Source organism: Tamandua tetradactyla, chromosome 3 (assembly GCF_023851605.1).
Source record: "Tamandua tetradactyla isolate mTamTet1 chromosome 3, mTamTet1.pri, whole genome shotgun sequence".
Taxonomy (NCBI): Eukaryota; Metazoa; Chordata; class Mammalia; order Pilosa; family Myrmecophagidae; genus Tamandua; species Tamandua tetradactyla.
Window position 1 is genome coordinate 106,467,034 of NC_135329.1, and position 17,698 is coordinate 106,484,731.

The 17,698-nt window shown below is 37.8% G+C and overlaps 1 long non-coding RNA gene and 1 pseudogene across 1 annotated transcript in view; both read left to right on the forward strand.

Moving 5' to 3' along the window:
• Window positions 1-17,698, forward strand: part of LOC143677589 (uncharacterized) — a 139,447-nt gene that overhangs the window by 71,359 nt on the left and 50,390 nt on the right. The window lies entirely within an intron of this gene.
• LOC143676779 (eukaryotic translation initiation factor 3 subunit K pseudogene) lies at window positions 13,482-14,111 on the forward strand (annotated as a pseudogene).

Consider the following 17,698-nt stretch of genomic DNA (forward strand, 5'->3'; position numbering starts at 1 on the left):
GGCACCATTTATTGAAGAGACTGTTCTGTCCCAGGTGAGTTGGCTTGACTGCCTTATCAAAGATCAAATGTCCATAGATGAGAGGGTCTATACCTGAGCACTCTATTCGATTCCATTGGTCGATATATCTATCTTTATGCCAATACCATGCTGTTTTGACCACTGTGGCTTTATAATATGCCTTAAAGTCAGGCAGCGCGAGACCTCCAGCTTCGTTTTTTTTCCTCAAGAGGTTTTTAGCAATTCGGGGCACCCTGCCCTTCCAGATAAATTTGCTTATTGGTTTTTCTATTTCTGAAAAATAAGTTGTTGGGATTTTGATTGGTATTGCATTGAATCTGTAAATCAATTTAGGTAGGATTGACATCTTAACTATATTTAGTCTTCCAATCCATGAACACGGTATGCCCTTCCATCTATTTAGGTCTTCTGTGATTTCTTTGAACAGTTTTTTGTAGTTTTCTTTATATAGGTTTTTTGTCTCTTTAGTTAAATTTATTCCTAGGTATTTTATTCTTTTAGTTGCAATTGTAAATGGGATTCGTTTCTTGATTTCCCCCTCTGCTTGTTCATTGCTAGTGTATAGAAATGCTACAGATTTTTGAATGTTGATCTTGTAACCTGCTACTTTGCTGTACTCATTTATTAGCTGTAGTAGTTTTGTTGTGGATTTTTCCGGGTTTTCGACATATAGTATCATATTGTCTGCAAACAGTGATAGTTTTACTTCTTCCTTTCCAATTTTGATGCCTTGTATTTCTTTTTCTTGTCTAATTGCTCTGGCTAGAACCTCCAACACAATGTTGAATAATAGTGGTGATAGTGGACATCCTTGTCTTGTTCCTGATCTTAGGGGGAAAGTTTTCAATTTTTCCCCATTGAGGATGATATTAGCTGTGGGTTTTTCATATATTCCCTCTATCATTTTAAGGAAGTTCCCTTGTATTCCTATCCTTTGAAGTGTTTTCAACAGGAAAGGATGTTGAATCTTGTCAAATGCCTTCTCTGCATCAATTGAGATGCTCATGTGATTTTTCTGCTTTGATTTGTTGATATGGTGTATTACATTAATTGATTTTCTTATGTTGAACCATCCTTGCATACCTGGGATGAATCCTACTTGGTCATGATGTATAATTCTTTTAATGTGTTGTTGGATACGATTTGCTAGAATTTTATTGAGGATTTTTGCATCTATATTCATTAGCGAGATTGGCCTGTCGTTTTCTTTTTTTGTAATATCTTTGCCTGGTTTTGGTATGAGGGTGATGTTGGCTTCATAGTATTAATTAGGTAGTTTTCCCTCCGCTTCGATTATTTTGAAGAGTTTGAGGAGAGTTGGTACTAATTCTTTCTGGAATGTTTGATAGAATTCACATGTGAAGCCGTCTGGTCCTGGACTTTTCTTTTTAGGAAGCTTTTGAATGACTGATTCAATTTCTTTACTTGTGATTGGTTTGTTGAGGTTATCTATGTCTTCTTGAGTCAAAGTTGGTTGTTCATGTCTTTCCAGGAACCCATCCATTTCCTCTAAATTGTTGTATTTATTAGCGTGAAGTTGTTCATAGTATCCTGTTATTACCTCCTTTATTTCTGTGAGGTCAGTAGCTATGTCTCCTCTTCCATTTCTGATCCTATTTATTTGCATCCTCTCTCTTCTTCTTTTTGTCAATCTTGCTAAGGGCCCATCAATCTTATTGATTTTCTCATAGAACCAACTTCTGGCCTTATTGATTTTCTCTATTGTTTTCATGTTTTCAATTTCATTTATTTCTGCTCTAATCTTTGTTATTTCTTTCCTTTTGCTTGCTTTGGGATTAGTTTGCTGTTCTTTCTCCAGTTCTTCCAAATGGATAGATAATTCCTGAATTTTTGCCTTTTCTTCTTTTCTAATATAGGCATTTAGGGCAATAAATTTCCCTCTTAGCACTGCCTTTGCTGCGTCCCATAAGTTTTGATATGTTGTGTTTTCATTTTCATTCGCCTCGAGGTATTTGCTAATTTCTCTAGCAATTTCTTCTTTGACCCACTCGTTGTTTAGGAGTGTGTTGTTGAGCCTCCACGTATTTGTGAATTTTCTGGCACTCCGCCTATTATTGATTTCCAACTTCATTCCTTTATGATCCGAGAAAGTGTTGTGTATGATTTCAATCTTTTTAAATTTGTTAAGACTTGCTTTGTGACCCAGCATATGGTCTATCTTTGAGAATGATCCATGAGCACTTGAGAAAAAGGTGTATCCTGCTGTTGTGGGATGTAATGTCCTATAAATGTCTGTTAAGTCTAGCTCATTTATAGTAATATTCAGATTCTCTATTTCTTTATTGATCCTCTGTCTAGATGTTCTGTCCATTGATGAGAGTGGTGAATTGAAGTCTCCAACTATTATGGTATATGAGTCTATTTCCCTTTTCAGTGTTTGCAGTGTATTCCTCATGTATTTTGGGGCATTCTGGTTCAGTGCGTAGATATTTATGATTGTTATGTCTTCTTGTTTAATTGTTCCTTTTGTTAGTATATGGTGTCCTTCTTTGTCTCTTTTAACTGCTTTACATTTGAAGTCTAATTTGTTGGATATTAGTGTAGCCACTCCTGCTCTTTTCTGGTTGTTATTTGCATGAAATATCTTTTCCCAACCTTTCACTTTCAACCTATGTTTGTCTTTGGGTCTAAGATGTGTTTCCTATAGACAGCATATAGAAGGATCCTGTTTTTTAATCCATTCTGCCAATCTATGTCTTTTGTTTGGGGAATTCAGTCCATTGACATTTAATGTTATTACTGTTTGGATAATATTTTCCTCTAACATTTTGCCTTTTGTATTATATATATCATATCTGATTTTCCTTCTTTCTACACTCTTCTCCATACCTCTCTCTTCTGTCTTTTTGTATCTGACTCTAGTGCTCCCTTTAGTATTTCTTGCCGAGCTGGTCTCTTGGTCACAAATTCTCTCAGTGACTTTTTGTCTGAGAATGTTTTAATTTCTCCCTCATTTTTGAAGGATAATTTTGCTGGATATAGGAGTCTTGGTTGGCAGTTTTTCTCTTTTAGTAATTTAAATATATCATCCCACTGTCTTCTAGCTTCCATGTTTTCTGCTGAGAAATCTACACATAGTCTTATTGGGTTTCCCTTGTATGTGATGGATTGTTTTTCTCTTGCTGCTTTCAAGATCCTCTCTTTCTCTTTGACCTCTGACATTCTAACTAGTAAGTGTCTTGGAGAACGCCTATTTGGGTCTAATCTCTTTGGGGTGCACTGCACTTCTTGGATCTGTAATTTTAGGTCTTTCATAAGAGTTTGGAAATTTTCAGTGATAATTTCTTCCATTAGTTTTTCTCCTCCTTTTCCCTTCTCTTCTCCTTCTGGGACACCCACAACATGTATATTTGTGCGGTTCATGTTGTCCTTGAGTTCCCTGATACCCTGTTCAAATTTTTCCATTCTTTTCCCGATAGTTTCTGTTTCTTTTTGGAATTCAGATGTTCCATCCTCCAAATCACTAATTCTATCTTCTGTCTCTTTAAATCTATCATTGTAGGTATCCATTGTTTTTTCCATCTTTTCTACTTTGTCCTTCACTTCCATAAGTTCTGCGATTTGTTTTTTCAGTTTTTCTATTTCTTCTTTATGTTCAGCCCATGTCCTCTTCATGTCCTCCCTCAATTTATCGATTTCATTTTTGAAGAGGTTTTCCATTTCTGTTCGTATATTCAGCATTAGTTATCTCAGCTCTTGTATCTCATTTGAACTGTTGGTTTGTTCCTTTGACTGGGCCATATTCTCAAGCTTCTGAGTGTGGACAGTTATCTTCTGCTGCTGGCATCTGGGCATTTAGTCAGATTTCCCTGGGTGTCGGACCCAACAAGGTTGTAAGATTTTTCTGTGAAATCTCTGGGTTCTGTTTTTCTTATCCTGCCCAGTAGGTGGCGCTCGTGGCACACGTTTGTCTGCGGGTCCCACCAGTAAGAGGTGCTGTGGGTCCTTTAACTTTGGAAAACTCTCGCCGTCCGGGAGGTTCGCTAGCCGAAGCGGCTTGGAAGAGTGCCAACTGGCCCGGGGTCCAAACGCGGGGAGGATCGCTGGCCGCCGCAGCCCAGGAAAGCACCCGTCCGAATTTCCTAGTCGGCCCGGTGGCGGGAGGGTGCCAGCGGCAGCGGCTCGCCCGGGAGAGTGCACGTTCCCGGGGAGTCACGGGTTTGGAAGGGCCCCCCCCCCCCGTCGCCGTTCTCCGCGGGCTGGGGATTTCCGATCCAATTCTCTCAGTTGGTCCGGGGGTTGCGCGTGGTGTTTGCGCCAGCCGCTGCAGTTTAAGGGGACCGCCTGTCCATTTCTCCCAGCCGTCCCGGGAAGGGGGAAGGGAGTGACTCCGGCCGCTTGCCGCCCCGCCCGGTGAAGTCCGCACCCCTCGGCGATCTCACCAGAGCGCGTTCTCTCAGCCAGCCAGCCATTCCAGAATGGGGTACGCTTTCTTTTTTATCTCTGTCGTGGCTTTGGGAGCTGTTCTGTATCGTTTCTACTCCCTTAGTAGCTGTTCTGGAGGAGAAATTCAGATCCGCGCGTCTTACTAAGCCCCCATCTTCTCCGGAAGTCCAATTATTCTTTTCTGTTTGCCAGGAGTAACTTATCTATTTCTCTGGTATTGTTACTGTTTCTAAGTTGGAAGGATTGGAAAATGTTAGTTCTTAGAGAATTTTAAGCTCTGTTTTTTACAAACAGTCTGCTTTGCTACACATGCCTAGAGTAAGTTTATAGAAGGGATCTATGTAGCTGGTCTCTTTGTCCTCTTGGATGTCAAGATTCAAAATCCCTTAGACAGTTGGAGTAGAATCTGAAGTTTTCCTTTGTAAATAAAAATGTTTGTGGGTTTCAGGAGTACAGTAGATGTTCTGAGAAAGCACACTGCTGCCCCCTGTTCCAGCTCCTCCATTCCCCCCTATGCTTTGTCAGTGTAACTTCCTTTGTCCAATGGGCTATGAGAGGAAACTATGGATGCCATTTTCTAGCACAAGCTTTGAAAACCATTTTGTGATTCCATTAATGCTCTTTTCCTCCTCTTTCCTGAGACTTTTATTCCTACTTAGAGGCTACTCTTTCAACTTGGGTCTCAGAATGAAACTACTGTGAATCAGAGCTGAAGCTGACTTGTGATGGACAAGTAGCATGAGCAAGAAATGAATCTATCGTTAAAAGCCACTGTTCTAGTTTGCTAGCTGCTGGAATGCATTATACCAGAAATGGAATGGCTTTTAAAGAGGGGAATTTAATAAGTTGCTAGTTTACAGTTCTAAGGTTGAATACATGTCCCAATTAAAACAAGTCTATAGAAATATCCAATCAAAGGCATCCAGGGAAAGATACCTTGATTCAAGGCCAATGAAGTTCAGGGTTTCTCTCTCATGTGAGAAGGCACACGGCGAACATAGTCAGGGCTTCTCTCTCAGCTGGAAGGGCACATGGTGAACACGGCATCATCTGCTAGCTTTCTCTCCTGGGGACTTTTCTTCTTCATCTCCAAAGGTCGCTGGCTAGTGGACTCTCTGCTTTGTGGTGCTGCAGCATTCTCTGCTCTCTCCGAATCTCTTATTCTCCAAAATGCTTCCTCTTTTATAGGACTTTGGAAACTAATCAAGACCCGCCTGAATGGATGGAGACATGTCATCACCTAATCCAGTTTAACAACCACTCTCGATTACATCACATCTCCAGGGAGATGATCTGATTACAGTTTCAAACATACAATGCTGAATAGAGATTAGAAGACACGGCTGCCTTTACAAAATGGGGTTAGGATTAAAACATGGTTTTTCTAGGGGACATACATCCTTTCAAACCAGCACAGCCACTAAGATTTTGATTTGTTTGTTAATGCAGCATAATTTAGCCTAAACCGACTGATACAGAGGAGAAATGAGATTCATGAATATAAGACGGATTGTGCTGAAGCAGACTAAAGGGTAATTGCTGAAAATATGAAAATCAGTGTTCAGCTTTGCATAGTTGACATGAAGGCATCTAGATTTTCCTTCCAGCTCAGATTCAGTGACGTGAGCTGCCCAAATTGAAATGGGGTTCAAGTGCCCATTGGGAGATCCTTAATCTTCTCGAGTCTTACTCGGCATTACAAATCACAATTGATTGCTAGAATGAGAAAGGACTTCCTCTGATTGGAACATGACTGTATTTTGAGGTTAGCACTAGTGTTCTCTCAGAACTGGGACTTTTAAATTATTTTTTCCTCCAAATATTCTATTTGAGATAGATATTTGAATTTCATCGTCACATTGCAAAATAACACAATCTGTTGCTTTCATAATCACACATCAATTTTCAACTGAAGTATAAATGTCAGATGATGTATGTATGTCTTATTCAGTTTAGGGAAAAAAACTTTATATTTTATTTCTTTTCTTTAGGAGAAAACATGCTTAGAATAAGCTGTAAAATCTGTGACTTGAGAGCCAGAACCATTCTCTCTTCAATTCAAATTAATTTCTTACAGCTGAAGCAGGATTAAATATTCCAACTGAAATGTGTGCCTTAATTACAAACCTTAGGGATTTTAAGTTTTATGGCTCAGTTTAAGTATCTGAATCTGGGTAGCATACCTTAAGCTAGCCAACTTACCAAGAAGGTAATTATAAATCATTATTTTACATAAGTTGTGTTACTTAAAAATTAAGAAATAAAGACATGTCGCACTTCACCTAACCTGGTAGAATGAAGTTCATCTGTAATACGATGTTCTTTTCATTTTCTTATGTGTTGGAAGTTTTTGGATATGGGTTATTCAGGCAATCAAGAAACAGAAATGAGGGTCTGTAATTCATAATTGAAATTTAGCCTTTAGATTAATTTCATTAGTATGCAATTGATTAGGAGGTCTATATTTATTAAATGAAATGACCTCTAGATTTGCATATTCACTACAAAATTAAGTTCTTGGCAGTGTAAGGATGTTTAGAATCACTGTTGAAAGGGCTGTTATTTCCAAGATAGAATCATTAAGCTTATCAGATCTTGGTTTATAAAGTTTTTGTAGTTTTCACAGTTGCTTCCCAGTTATTTCCTTTTACACTTCAGTCCTCAGCAAAAATTAATCTTTTTAACATAAAAAAGGTGACTACAAATTTCTCAGTCTTAAAGTTCGGTTCATTTAGTTCACTAAGTTATTTCCTGTGTGTCAGTCACCATATTAAGCCTGTGTGATATAAATATAAAAAGATTTACTCCCGACCCTCAAGAGGCTTCCAATCTAATAAAGAGAAAGGGACTTTAAGAATAAGCAATGCGCAGCTTGGTACATGGCATATTGGGAGTATTATAGAGGAGAGAATAATTAATTCTATTATGGGGACTTAGGGTAAGACGAATAAAATATTATGAGAACTCATTTTATTTTCAAGATTGGCTTCTGTAGCTAAACAACATTAAAGTTAAGGAAAGAGGGACATCATAAAAATTTGCCTAGGGGATAATTGAAAGAATCAGAAATGTGCTACTGTTTTTAATTTCTAGTTCTTAAAATACGGAACTCCTGTATTTTAAATGACAGGGCGGATAGGGCCTTTGGCAGAGGTATTCTGTGTTCTTCTGTATCCCAAACCTATCTAGAAATCTTTCGTGGCCTGGGGAAAGGATGGGACTTTGTTCTCAGGCCCTTCCCAAATTTTAAGCTCACCCTTCCTATCCAACTTTCTGTCACTTCTTAGGGCCTGGGAATCTTTCCTGATTTTGTATGTATCATGAATTCTAGGTGCCTTGCATTTCTTTGGAGACTAATCTTTTTAAACTCAATTCCCACCCCGCCCCCCATCCCAAACACTTTGATTAATTATGTTTTCCCACAGGTAATAAACCCTACTAACTGAATGGGGTAAAGCATAGAGAATGTAATAAAATGTTGAGAAAAAATAAACCTTGTTTAATATCTCAAAATATTAAAATATCTGGCCACTTTTATTGACCTAGATGCTGTTAAAGATACAGATTTCAGTTCTGTAACACATCCTATTTTTTCATCAAAGTCAAAATAAAACCCTTGTCTTCTTTATGAAGCATTTATCAATAATTTAAGTAACGGTGATCTCCGCTTTTATTCCATATTTCTGTAGCTTTTACAATCTGTGTATAATAGCGTATTCAATTATATACTGCCTTGTATTTGTTCCTTGCTGTTTGACAAGCGTTAAAACATTTTCTCCCTCAAAAGATGTATGTCCTCAGCAATTTCAAGGACTGCCTTTTATACTTGTCTCTACTCTGGTACTTAGCATATTGATAGTAGTAAAAATATTGCTTAGGGCTTCCAGGTTCCCATTTGCCTGAATCCAAACTATCCATATATCTTCCAAAGGAAAAAATACAGATCAGCCGGGAGAGCAAATAAAACCACAGCGTAACTAGGAGACCTAGTTGCCTTCTAACTCCAAACTGTCTCTCGCTAGACAGATGGCCCTGTCCGGCGGAGGCAGCTCAGAAGGCGGGGAGAGGGGAGAAGAGAGGACTGACAGAAGCAGAAAATATTCACTCTCAGAAGGGAAACTCCCACCTCCATTGGAGGTCTTAAGAGGAGGTCTAAAACCTGGGAGGTCAGAGTTCTGGCTACCCAGGAATTAAAAGGAAAAAACTGGAATGTCTGGAACATGGCAGTCTCAGCAAGGCATTACAAGTTGACGGAGAAGGGGGTGATTTGTCATGGGGCGAAATCCATTGGAAATGGTGATAATGGGAAAGAAAGAAGAAAGAGGGGAAAAATTAAGGCTCGTATAGAAACAAAAGAGATTCACGAAATCTGAGGCTGTACCAATTCCTAGGCTGTCCTTTCCCCAAACTGCTCTTCTTAATAGCCACAAACTGTGCTCTTGGGTATAGAAACTTGGTAAGGTATAGTTATGCAACCTTGACCCACAATGCAATCTTTTTTTTTAATCGTATCAAAACAGCAACTTTCTTCTTTTTTTTAAAAAATAACTTTTTTGAAATATAATTCATGTATCATACAGTGTACCCATTTAGATTATACAATTAAATGTTTTTATTTATTCACAGAGTTGTGCAACCATTATCACAATCAATTTTAGAACATTTTCATCACCCCCAAAACAAGCCCTGTATCCACTCCTTTTTCTACACACTTGTCCCTCCCTATTCCTAGGCAACCCTAATCTACTTTCGATCTATATAGATTTGCCTCTTCTGGATATTTTATATAAATGGAATCATGCATATGTGATCTTTTATAAATAGCTTCTTTTAATTAACATACTGTTTTAAAGATTCATCCATGTTCATAAGTTTATATCAGCACTTCATTCCTTGTTATGACTGAATAATATTCTACAGTATGGATATATCACTTTTTATATATCTATTAATCAGTTGATGAACATTGAGTGTTGCTACTTTTTGGCTATTATGACTAATGCTACTATGAACATTTGTGTACGGGTCTTTGAGTTTTCATTTCTGTTGGGTATACGGCTGGGAATGGAATTTGGGTCTCATGGTAACTTTATGTTTAACCACTTGGTGAACTGCCAGAGTGTTTTCCAAAGCATCTGAGCTATTTTACCTTCTCACCCTCAGTGTAAGAGGGTCCTAATATCTCCATATCTTCATCAACCCTACTTGTCTTTTTTGTTGTAGTTGTCCTTGTGAAGTGGCATCTTGTTGTGGCTTTGGTTTGCATTTCTCTGATGGAGGATGTTGAACATCTTTTCATGTCAAAATACGGTTTTAGAACACTTCTATCCCTCCCTGCTTCCAAGTTTCTCTGTGCTCATTTGCAGTCAATTTCCATTCCCAACCCCAGGCAACCACTGATTTGTTTCATGTCGCTAAAGTTATGCCTAGTCTATAAATTACATATAAAAGAAATCATACATAATCTTTTGTGTCAGTCTTCTTTCTCTTATGATGTTTTTAAGATCCATTCATGTTGTGGCATGTATCAGTAGTTAATTCACTTTTATTGCTGAGTAGTGTTCCACTATATTGATATTAAACATTTGGATTATTCTCCCATCTCTCGAAGTCTGTGTGGACTGTTTCCAGTTTTAGGCTATTATGCTGCTTTCAATATTTGGGTCTAAGTCTTGGGGTGGGCATATATTTTCATTTCCCTTAGGTAAATAATATATGAATGGAATTGCTGCTTTGTAGGGTATGTTTAAGAAACTAATAAACTTTTTACTGAAATAACAGTACTACTTTACATTCTTACCATTAATATATGGGATTTTTAATTTTGCTACATTCTTGCCAACACTTGGTAATGCCCATCATTTTGATTTTAATCATTCTTGTGAATGAGTAGTGGTGTCTCAATTTGTTTATGCTTTCCTTTTTTTTTTTTTTTTGCATTTCTGCAATGACTAATGATTTTGAGCGTTTTTCTATCTGCTTAGTTTCCATTTGCGTATCTTCTTTGGTGAAGTGTTTGTTCAAATATTTTGCCCTTTAAAAAAATTAAGTTCGGGCGGGCCACGGTGGCTCAGTGGCAGAGCTCTCGCCTGCCATGCCAGAGACCCGGGTTCCATTCCTGGTGCCTACCCATGTAAAAAACAACAACAACAACAAAATTAAGTTGTTTCTCTTCTTACTGCTAAGTTATAGGGGTTCTTTATAGATCCTGAACAGAAGTCATATATGATTCACGAATATTTTCTCCCAATCTTTTGCTTTATAATATATTTTGAAGAGTAAATTACTTAACTTTGATAAAGTAAAATTCATATTTTTTTCCCTTATTATTCTTGCTACAATGATTGACTTATTTTTATATGTTTTTTTTTTGCATGGGCAGGCATCGGGAAACGAACCCGGGTCTCTGGCATGGCAGGTGAGAACTCTGTCCACCGAGCCACTGTCGCACCATCCCTTACCCTGTTAGGGAAGCTGGGTTTGGCAGTAGGCTGACCTGTGAAGTGGCATTAGCTGGTCTTTAAGGACACTTTTGCTATTATTTTTCTGATTCTAGTAGTTTCTTCATGGAAGGGTTTATAAACAATAACATTGTATGGATTCCTGCTAGAAATTGTGAAACTTCAACAGTAAACTAGATGACCTTCTAATTCCTACAGCACTGAGGGGTTCTGTTTGGAAGCTAGTCTGGTTCTCCCAAGTCCCATTTGAATCTTCTAAAAAGAGAGTGGATGATGAGCGTTGGGTACTACCTGGAGGTGGCAGTAGAGAGTCATTCAGGTGTGAGCAAATCTGCTGATAGTAATAAATTATAATATCAAAATTTCCCTAGTATATTAACTTTTGTGCTTCTAATCAATTCTGGGATTTTGGAGTTTCTCTAAAGGCAATATTTGTTTAGATTTGGAAAAAGACTTTATAAAGTTATAGGCATGTCCCATTATGAATTCTGTTAATTAAGGTCGTGAACTTGTCTTTTTCCATAAAGACTAACATCTTTAAGATAAGTGTTTTAAAATAGGAATTTAAAGTTAGAAACAGAATTCTCTGTGCCTTAACATTAGGAATATTTATGAAGAAATCCTAGTCAAATTTTGGAGAGCTGGGCAGAATATAATATTTTCAATTTTAGTGATCAAGATATGAAAATACCTTATTTGATGACATGCAGTAATGAGAATTGATGGGTCAGTTTTTGTCCAAAGAAGAGAAAAAATAATAAGCGAAGTATCTGGGACCTTTTATTGTTTGTAGAAATCAAATTCTGTTCACTTGGGAGCCTTAAAGGAATTCCTGTGTATCACTAACCTTAAGGTACTGGAACAGGTTATTGAGAGAGGTTGAGAAATTTCCTTTCTGGGAAATCATTCAAGCCTCTGCTGCCTGGGATTGTTGGTTTACTACTCATCCACTCTAGCAAATCCTCAAGTCAAGGGAAAGATTTAAATGGCCACTTTCTCTCACTCTCTTAAGGCCATGAGACACTAAAATATACAAATTAATTTTATAACCTCTCAGTGTTTTGAATGCATGGATTTATAAACAATTGGAGAGGGTGTAAGTCTTTCCATATGCAAATCCTTCACAGAGAACAAATTTAGAGCACGTGTGTTCCTGGTGAAATCTCATGAGAGCAGATGAAACTCCACAGTAAAGACCATGCAGTGGAACTTAATTAAAATGGGCTTGTTCACGTGCTGCAGATGGATAGGCCATCAGTCACACATAATGCTTTTTCTTGATCTCTTTGAGACTGGTTAGATGGAAAGCAATACAATTCTGCACATGTTTTAATCATCCTTACTGAGTGTTGGCACATCCACTTTTCTGAATCTTTAGGGGCACATTTATAATCTGCTTTTTATCCTTCTTTCCCTTTCACTTTCATCATTTGAATAAGGCATTTAGCCTGATGTCCAGGGATGCTGGTTTCAAAGCCTCAGCTCTATCTTATACATAACTTATGCAAACACCTATAGTTATTGAAAATTTTAAAGTTTACATAGAGCTTTTGCATACTGGTGCAAAGTGACCTGGTGAATTTTCTGTTTTGTCATTTATTATACCAGGATTTTTGGTTTGAAGGTAATTTATGTACTAGACAAGACACATACTTGCAAAAAAATGGTGTGTAGGATGATGTTCAAAGCACTTAAAATACTTTAATTACTAAAATTTTAAGAGAAATATCCAGAAAAATTATGCATTCCATTTGGTTTGTTTTCCTATTCTTCAACTCTTTTTTATGACCTTTCCCTACATGGAGTGTCATCTTGTGATCCCTTTCCTGAAACTCAGGGATGTCTGATAGTTGACACAGTACACAGTGCTCTAAAATGATACTTCTTCTCCAAATCTGATTCTTTCAATTTGGCTGTCTTCCTTCCCTCATTAGAAGAACTGGATTCAGAGGCTGGATACTCCAACTCTTGCATGTTAGAAGCCCTGTTTTACACATTCAGATATGCCTTAATTGGGCTCTCTCTTGATGGTGCACTAGGTTTCGCTGGCTCCTCCTTGGCATCAGTTCCTTGAAAACTTCATGTTCAGTTATTTCATATCTTTGCAGGGTTGCAAAGTTACAGTGATTACTTCAGACTCCCATAGAGAGGATTCCAAAGGGAGGAGATGTGGTGGGTGAGGAGTGTTTCTTAATGGGGGCACCAATAACATTTTGGGTGGGACTGTTCTTCCTTTTGTAAGACTGTTCTGCATATTCCAGAATGTTTAGCATCTTTTTTTCTTCTCCATCTTCTAAATACTCATTTATACCTTAGTCAACCAAAAATGCTCATGCAGATTTCCAAAAGAAATCTAAGGGAGGTGGTAATATTCCAGGATGAGAACCACTCACTTGATACTAATAGTGGACTAAAAACAAACAAAACAACCACCACCACCAAACTGGCCAGTACACTTTTTTTTACTCCCTAGTAAGATCATCACTGACCAAGGCCACAGTGATTGTGACCACTCTCTCTTGAACTTAGAACAACTTTGTTGTACTGGTTTGGACTTGGGATCCATCACTGATGTGGGAGGTAGTGGTAGCCATGGCAGTGTTTGAACAGGTGAGAGCCAATGTGGGCAAGTTGCTCAAGGGTACAGTCCTGAGAATCTGGAGTGTTATATGGAGACGCAGGCCAATGAGAATGCTTATCATCTAGAAGACAACCTAACTATCCTGAAGCTGTACCAGTTCAACTCAGCTTCTTTCAGATGACAGCCACTGCCCAGATCCTGCTGAAGGCTCTCACCAACCTGCCTCACACTGACTTCACCCTGTGCAAATGCATGATCGACCAGGCCCACCAAGCAGAGCGGCTGATCTGACAGAGATTCTGTACCTTGGGGACTTTCTGGAGACCTGCCACTTCCAAGCCCTCAGGCAAGCCTTGGATGAAAACATGGGCCTGTTGGAAGGTATCACTGGCTTTGAAACTCTGCAAATTTATTGCCATATTGTGGGCATCACATATCAGCACATCGACCGTTGGCTGGCCGAGATGCTTGTGGACCTGACAGACAGCCACCTAAGGGTGCGAATGAGCAAGTGTGGCTGGAGTGCCGATGAATCAGGCCAGATCTTCATCTACCGCCAGGAAGAGAGCATTAAGCCTAAGAATATCGTGGCGAAAATCAACTTTGACTGTGTGTCCAGCATCATGGCTTCCTCCTACTAACTTTGTAGACATTCAATAAAGATATGTTGAAGGTTTCTTAAAGAAACAAAGCAAAATTAAACACATAATCATGTTTGCAACTTACCTAACCAGTGTTGGTTCGAGAAATCAAATTCCAATAAACCTTGACCAAAGGGAGAATAGAGAAGTAGTTATTAACACTTTCTCCCTGGTTTTGTAGTTTACACTCATTTCCTAACTTCATTTAGGCATTAGATAGAGATTCACTTGACAGCTTTTGGCATCTAGGCTATCAATTTGAATCCAAAGGTTTCCTGGGTTCATCTGTAGTCAGCCTTTGTGGACTTAATGTTGGCTTTCCTGATAAAGTTACTCCTTTTCCTGCTCTCCTTTACTAAGCAGCAGCATTATCTTCCATCTCTATTTGCCATGTAGGATGGTTCTCAGAACTCGTCTGTTACCCAAATAAGAAAAATGATTAATTTTAATATACCAAAAAAGACATTGGCTGGTCCTGAGATTTTACTATAATGCCATTAATGACCTTTGTTAGAATAGCCCATTTTTTTCAGCTCAAAATGCATTTTTTAAATGTTTTTGGAGATTTAAAAAATAATTTTAACATTGAAATTTCACAAATTTTAGAAATGGTTCTTTTTGAATGGTTGAAACCGTTATTTTATTTATGTATAAAAATCCCTTACTTGTTCATCAGTAGCTTCTATAGATTGCTTTTGTGACAATCCGATTTCACCTTCAAATGCCCTGACCTATATTCCAAGCATGTCTGTAATTTTATTCAGGTCAGTTCACATACATTGCAAATCATTACCTCCTTTACAGACAATAAGCATTTGAACCAAATTTGACCAAAGTCAAAGTTCAAAGTCATTTTTTAATTGCTAAGAATGTCTGACAATATATGCATATATGTGCATAAATATATGTATGTATAAATATAAGTACATATAGATAGATGCACATACATATACACGCACAAAAACACATAGATCTCTAAACACATATATGCATATATTACATGTACTTTTGTCACTGTGGGTTACTTCTCCTGGATCCATGTTACTTTGAAAGAAATTTAGAATTTTTAGAAATGTGAATATTACCTTTTCAATGGGATCAACATAAATTTCTATATAAGTAAGTTATTCTTAACAGGGACATTCTTATTTAATATATGTGCCTTCACACAAAGAACTACCCATTTTGCCAGATCCAAAGATGGGTCACTTTGGTTTTACTTCTACTGCTCACATATCATGAACACTATTGAATTATTGTGCAAATAAAGTAACTCTATGAATATCCTATTATAAAGATCATTGGAAAAGATAGTATTTTAAAACATATAGAGTACCTTATGAAATATGTGTCTACTTTAGGTGGAATAAAAATATCCTGATATATGATAGTCTATAGATATTTGATTCTACTTGACAAAACAATTTTATATATTCTGATTAAGGAAGTCCTGACATACTTTTTAAAGAATCTGAACCCCCATGTTATTTTTTATAATAAATTAGATTCTATAGTCTTTTTTTTTTTTTTTTTTTTTTTTAAAGAGAGAGGGAGGAAGGGAAGGAAAGACAGAGAGAAGGAAGGAAGGATGGGAGGAAGAAAGGGAAACATCTTTAAACATTTTCTTGTTTTATTATATTTTGTTTGTTTGTTTGTTTTTTACATGGGCTGGGGCCGGAAATCGAACCGGGGTCCTCCGGCATGGCAGGCAAGCACTCTTGCCCGCTGAGCCACCGCGGCCCGCCCAGATTCTATAGTCTTTTTAATAGTATATCCTTAAAAATATTTTTCAACTTCTAGGCCATGAAAATTTTGTCCAGTCCAAAGAATCACTTTGATCTATTTTCACAATAACTTTTTGTTGTGACTACCTTCTTTTGGGAGTAGTTTAGCATTATATTAAGGAACATGGGCTCTTGGGTTGGCCTGCCTGGATTTGAAACCCCATCTCTGCCATCTCCTGTCTGTCTTGAGCAAATTATTTTACCACTCTGGCTCATATTCAGTGTCTGTCAGTAGGTGACCATATCATGATATCTTACCCACAAAGTGGGTTGTAATATAGTATCACTTGTGATTGCCAAGTCAGAGCAGAAAGCTTAAAATCTGTTATCAAGGGAAAATGGGTGTTTTCATCTGTTATCACACAGCTAAGTGAAACTGTTTAATGTTTTGTTCAACTAGTAGTGAACCTACTGGCACTACTATCTTCTTTTAGAATAAAATGTGTTTACAAGATGAACTCAAGTTGACGAATATTTGTGTTGGCTTCCATACTTTTCCTCTTGTTTTCCATCTTAACATGTGGGATGATGGATCAAGTCTCTGTAGGAGCTTTTGAGAGACAGACCCAGAGAGATAGAAAATAAAGATAGATAGATGATAATAGATAAATTTAAAGATAGATAATCAAGAGAGCCATCAGAGCCAACAGAGCCCACACAACCAGAGACCTCTGGAGATGAAGAAAGAAAATGCCCCCAGGGAAGCTGATAAAGAAGCCTGGAGAGAAAGCTAGCAGATGTTGCCCTGTGCCTTTTAATCTGAAAGAGAAACCCCAAACATCATTGGCCTTCTTGAGCCAAGATATCTTTTCCTGGATGCCTTAATTTGGACATTTTCACAGTCTTAGAACTATAAACTTGCAACTTAATGAACTCCTCATTTTAAAAGTAAAATATATATATATATATATATATATATAATATATATATATATTATATATATATATATGTAATCAACTTTCATATTTTTCCTCTCTATACTTTATTGCTTCTTAGATAGCATAGGAGTTTTGAAGTTCTCTGAATACCTAGAATCTTATGGGCTTTCATTTATGTGCCTGTATGGTTTCCTTGGGCTTATCATTCAGTCACCCTACTGTCTGTCAGTCAACTGCTTACTCAGTCTTTAAACCCACCTCCAGAATCACCACATTCCTGAAGGCTTTTCTGACTCTCCCAAGCTGCCTTAAGTGTTTTCACCTAGACCCTTACCCTCTATTCTTATGTCTATTCTAGAAATGGTCCTAAATCCTGTTGATTTGCATCTCTGAGCTTCTTAACAAAGTTTGCTTGAGCCTCAATCTGACCGTAATTAGGACTACCTCTTTAAGGAAGTTTCATGCCATTTGTTCCTCTGCCTTCTTGTCCTTGTTCTGTTATTCTCTGATTAGCATCTACATTCAAGAAGAAAAGTGTTAGCTGAGCAAAGGAAAGGCCCATTAAAGAAGCTCTAACAAGTATGAGAGAGCATTTTGAAAGTGAGAGGATGGTTTGAATAGTACCGTAATGCAATTGGCAAGTCAGTGGAGTTGTATCTGAGGGCTGGGATGTGATTGTGCAGCTTTGAATGGCTAAAGCGAAAGGCAGTAATTTTCAACACATGCTGTGATCTGGAGGGGTAGAAATAAGAGGAAATGATAGTATCTTGAACTAGAGCATTATTTCATCCTGGTTGTATAATGTAGACATGGTGGTTAAGCTCTTACTGTGGAGAAATGGCTTATGCATATTTAGTGAGCTGCTTGTATTGAAATGAGTGGCTGTTACAATAGCACAAATGCATGTGTGGTTTCCGAACAGTTA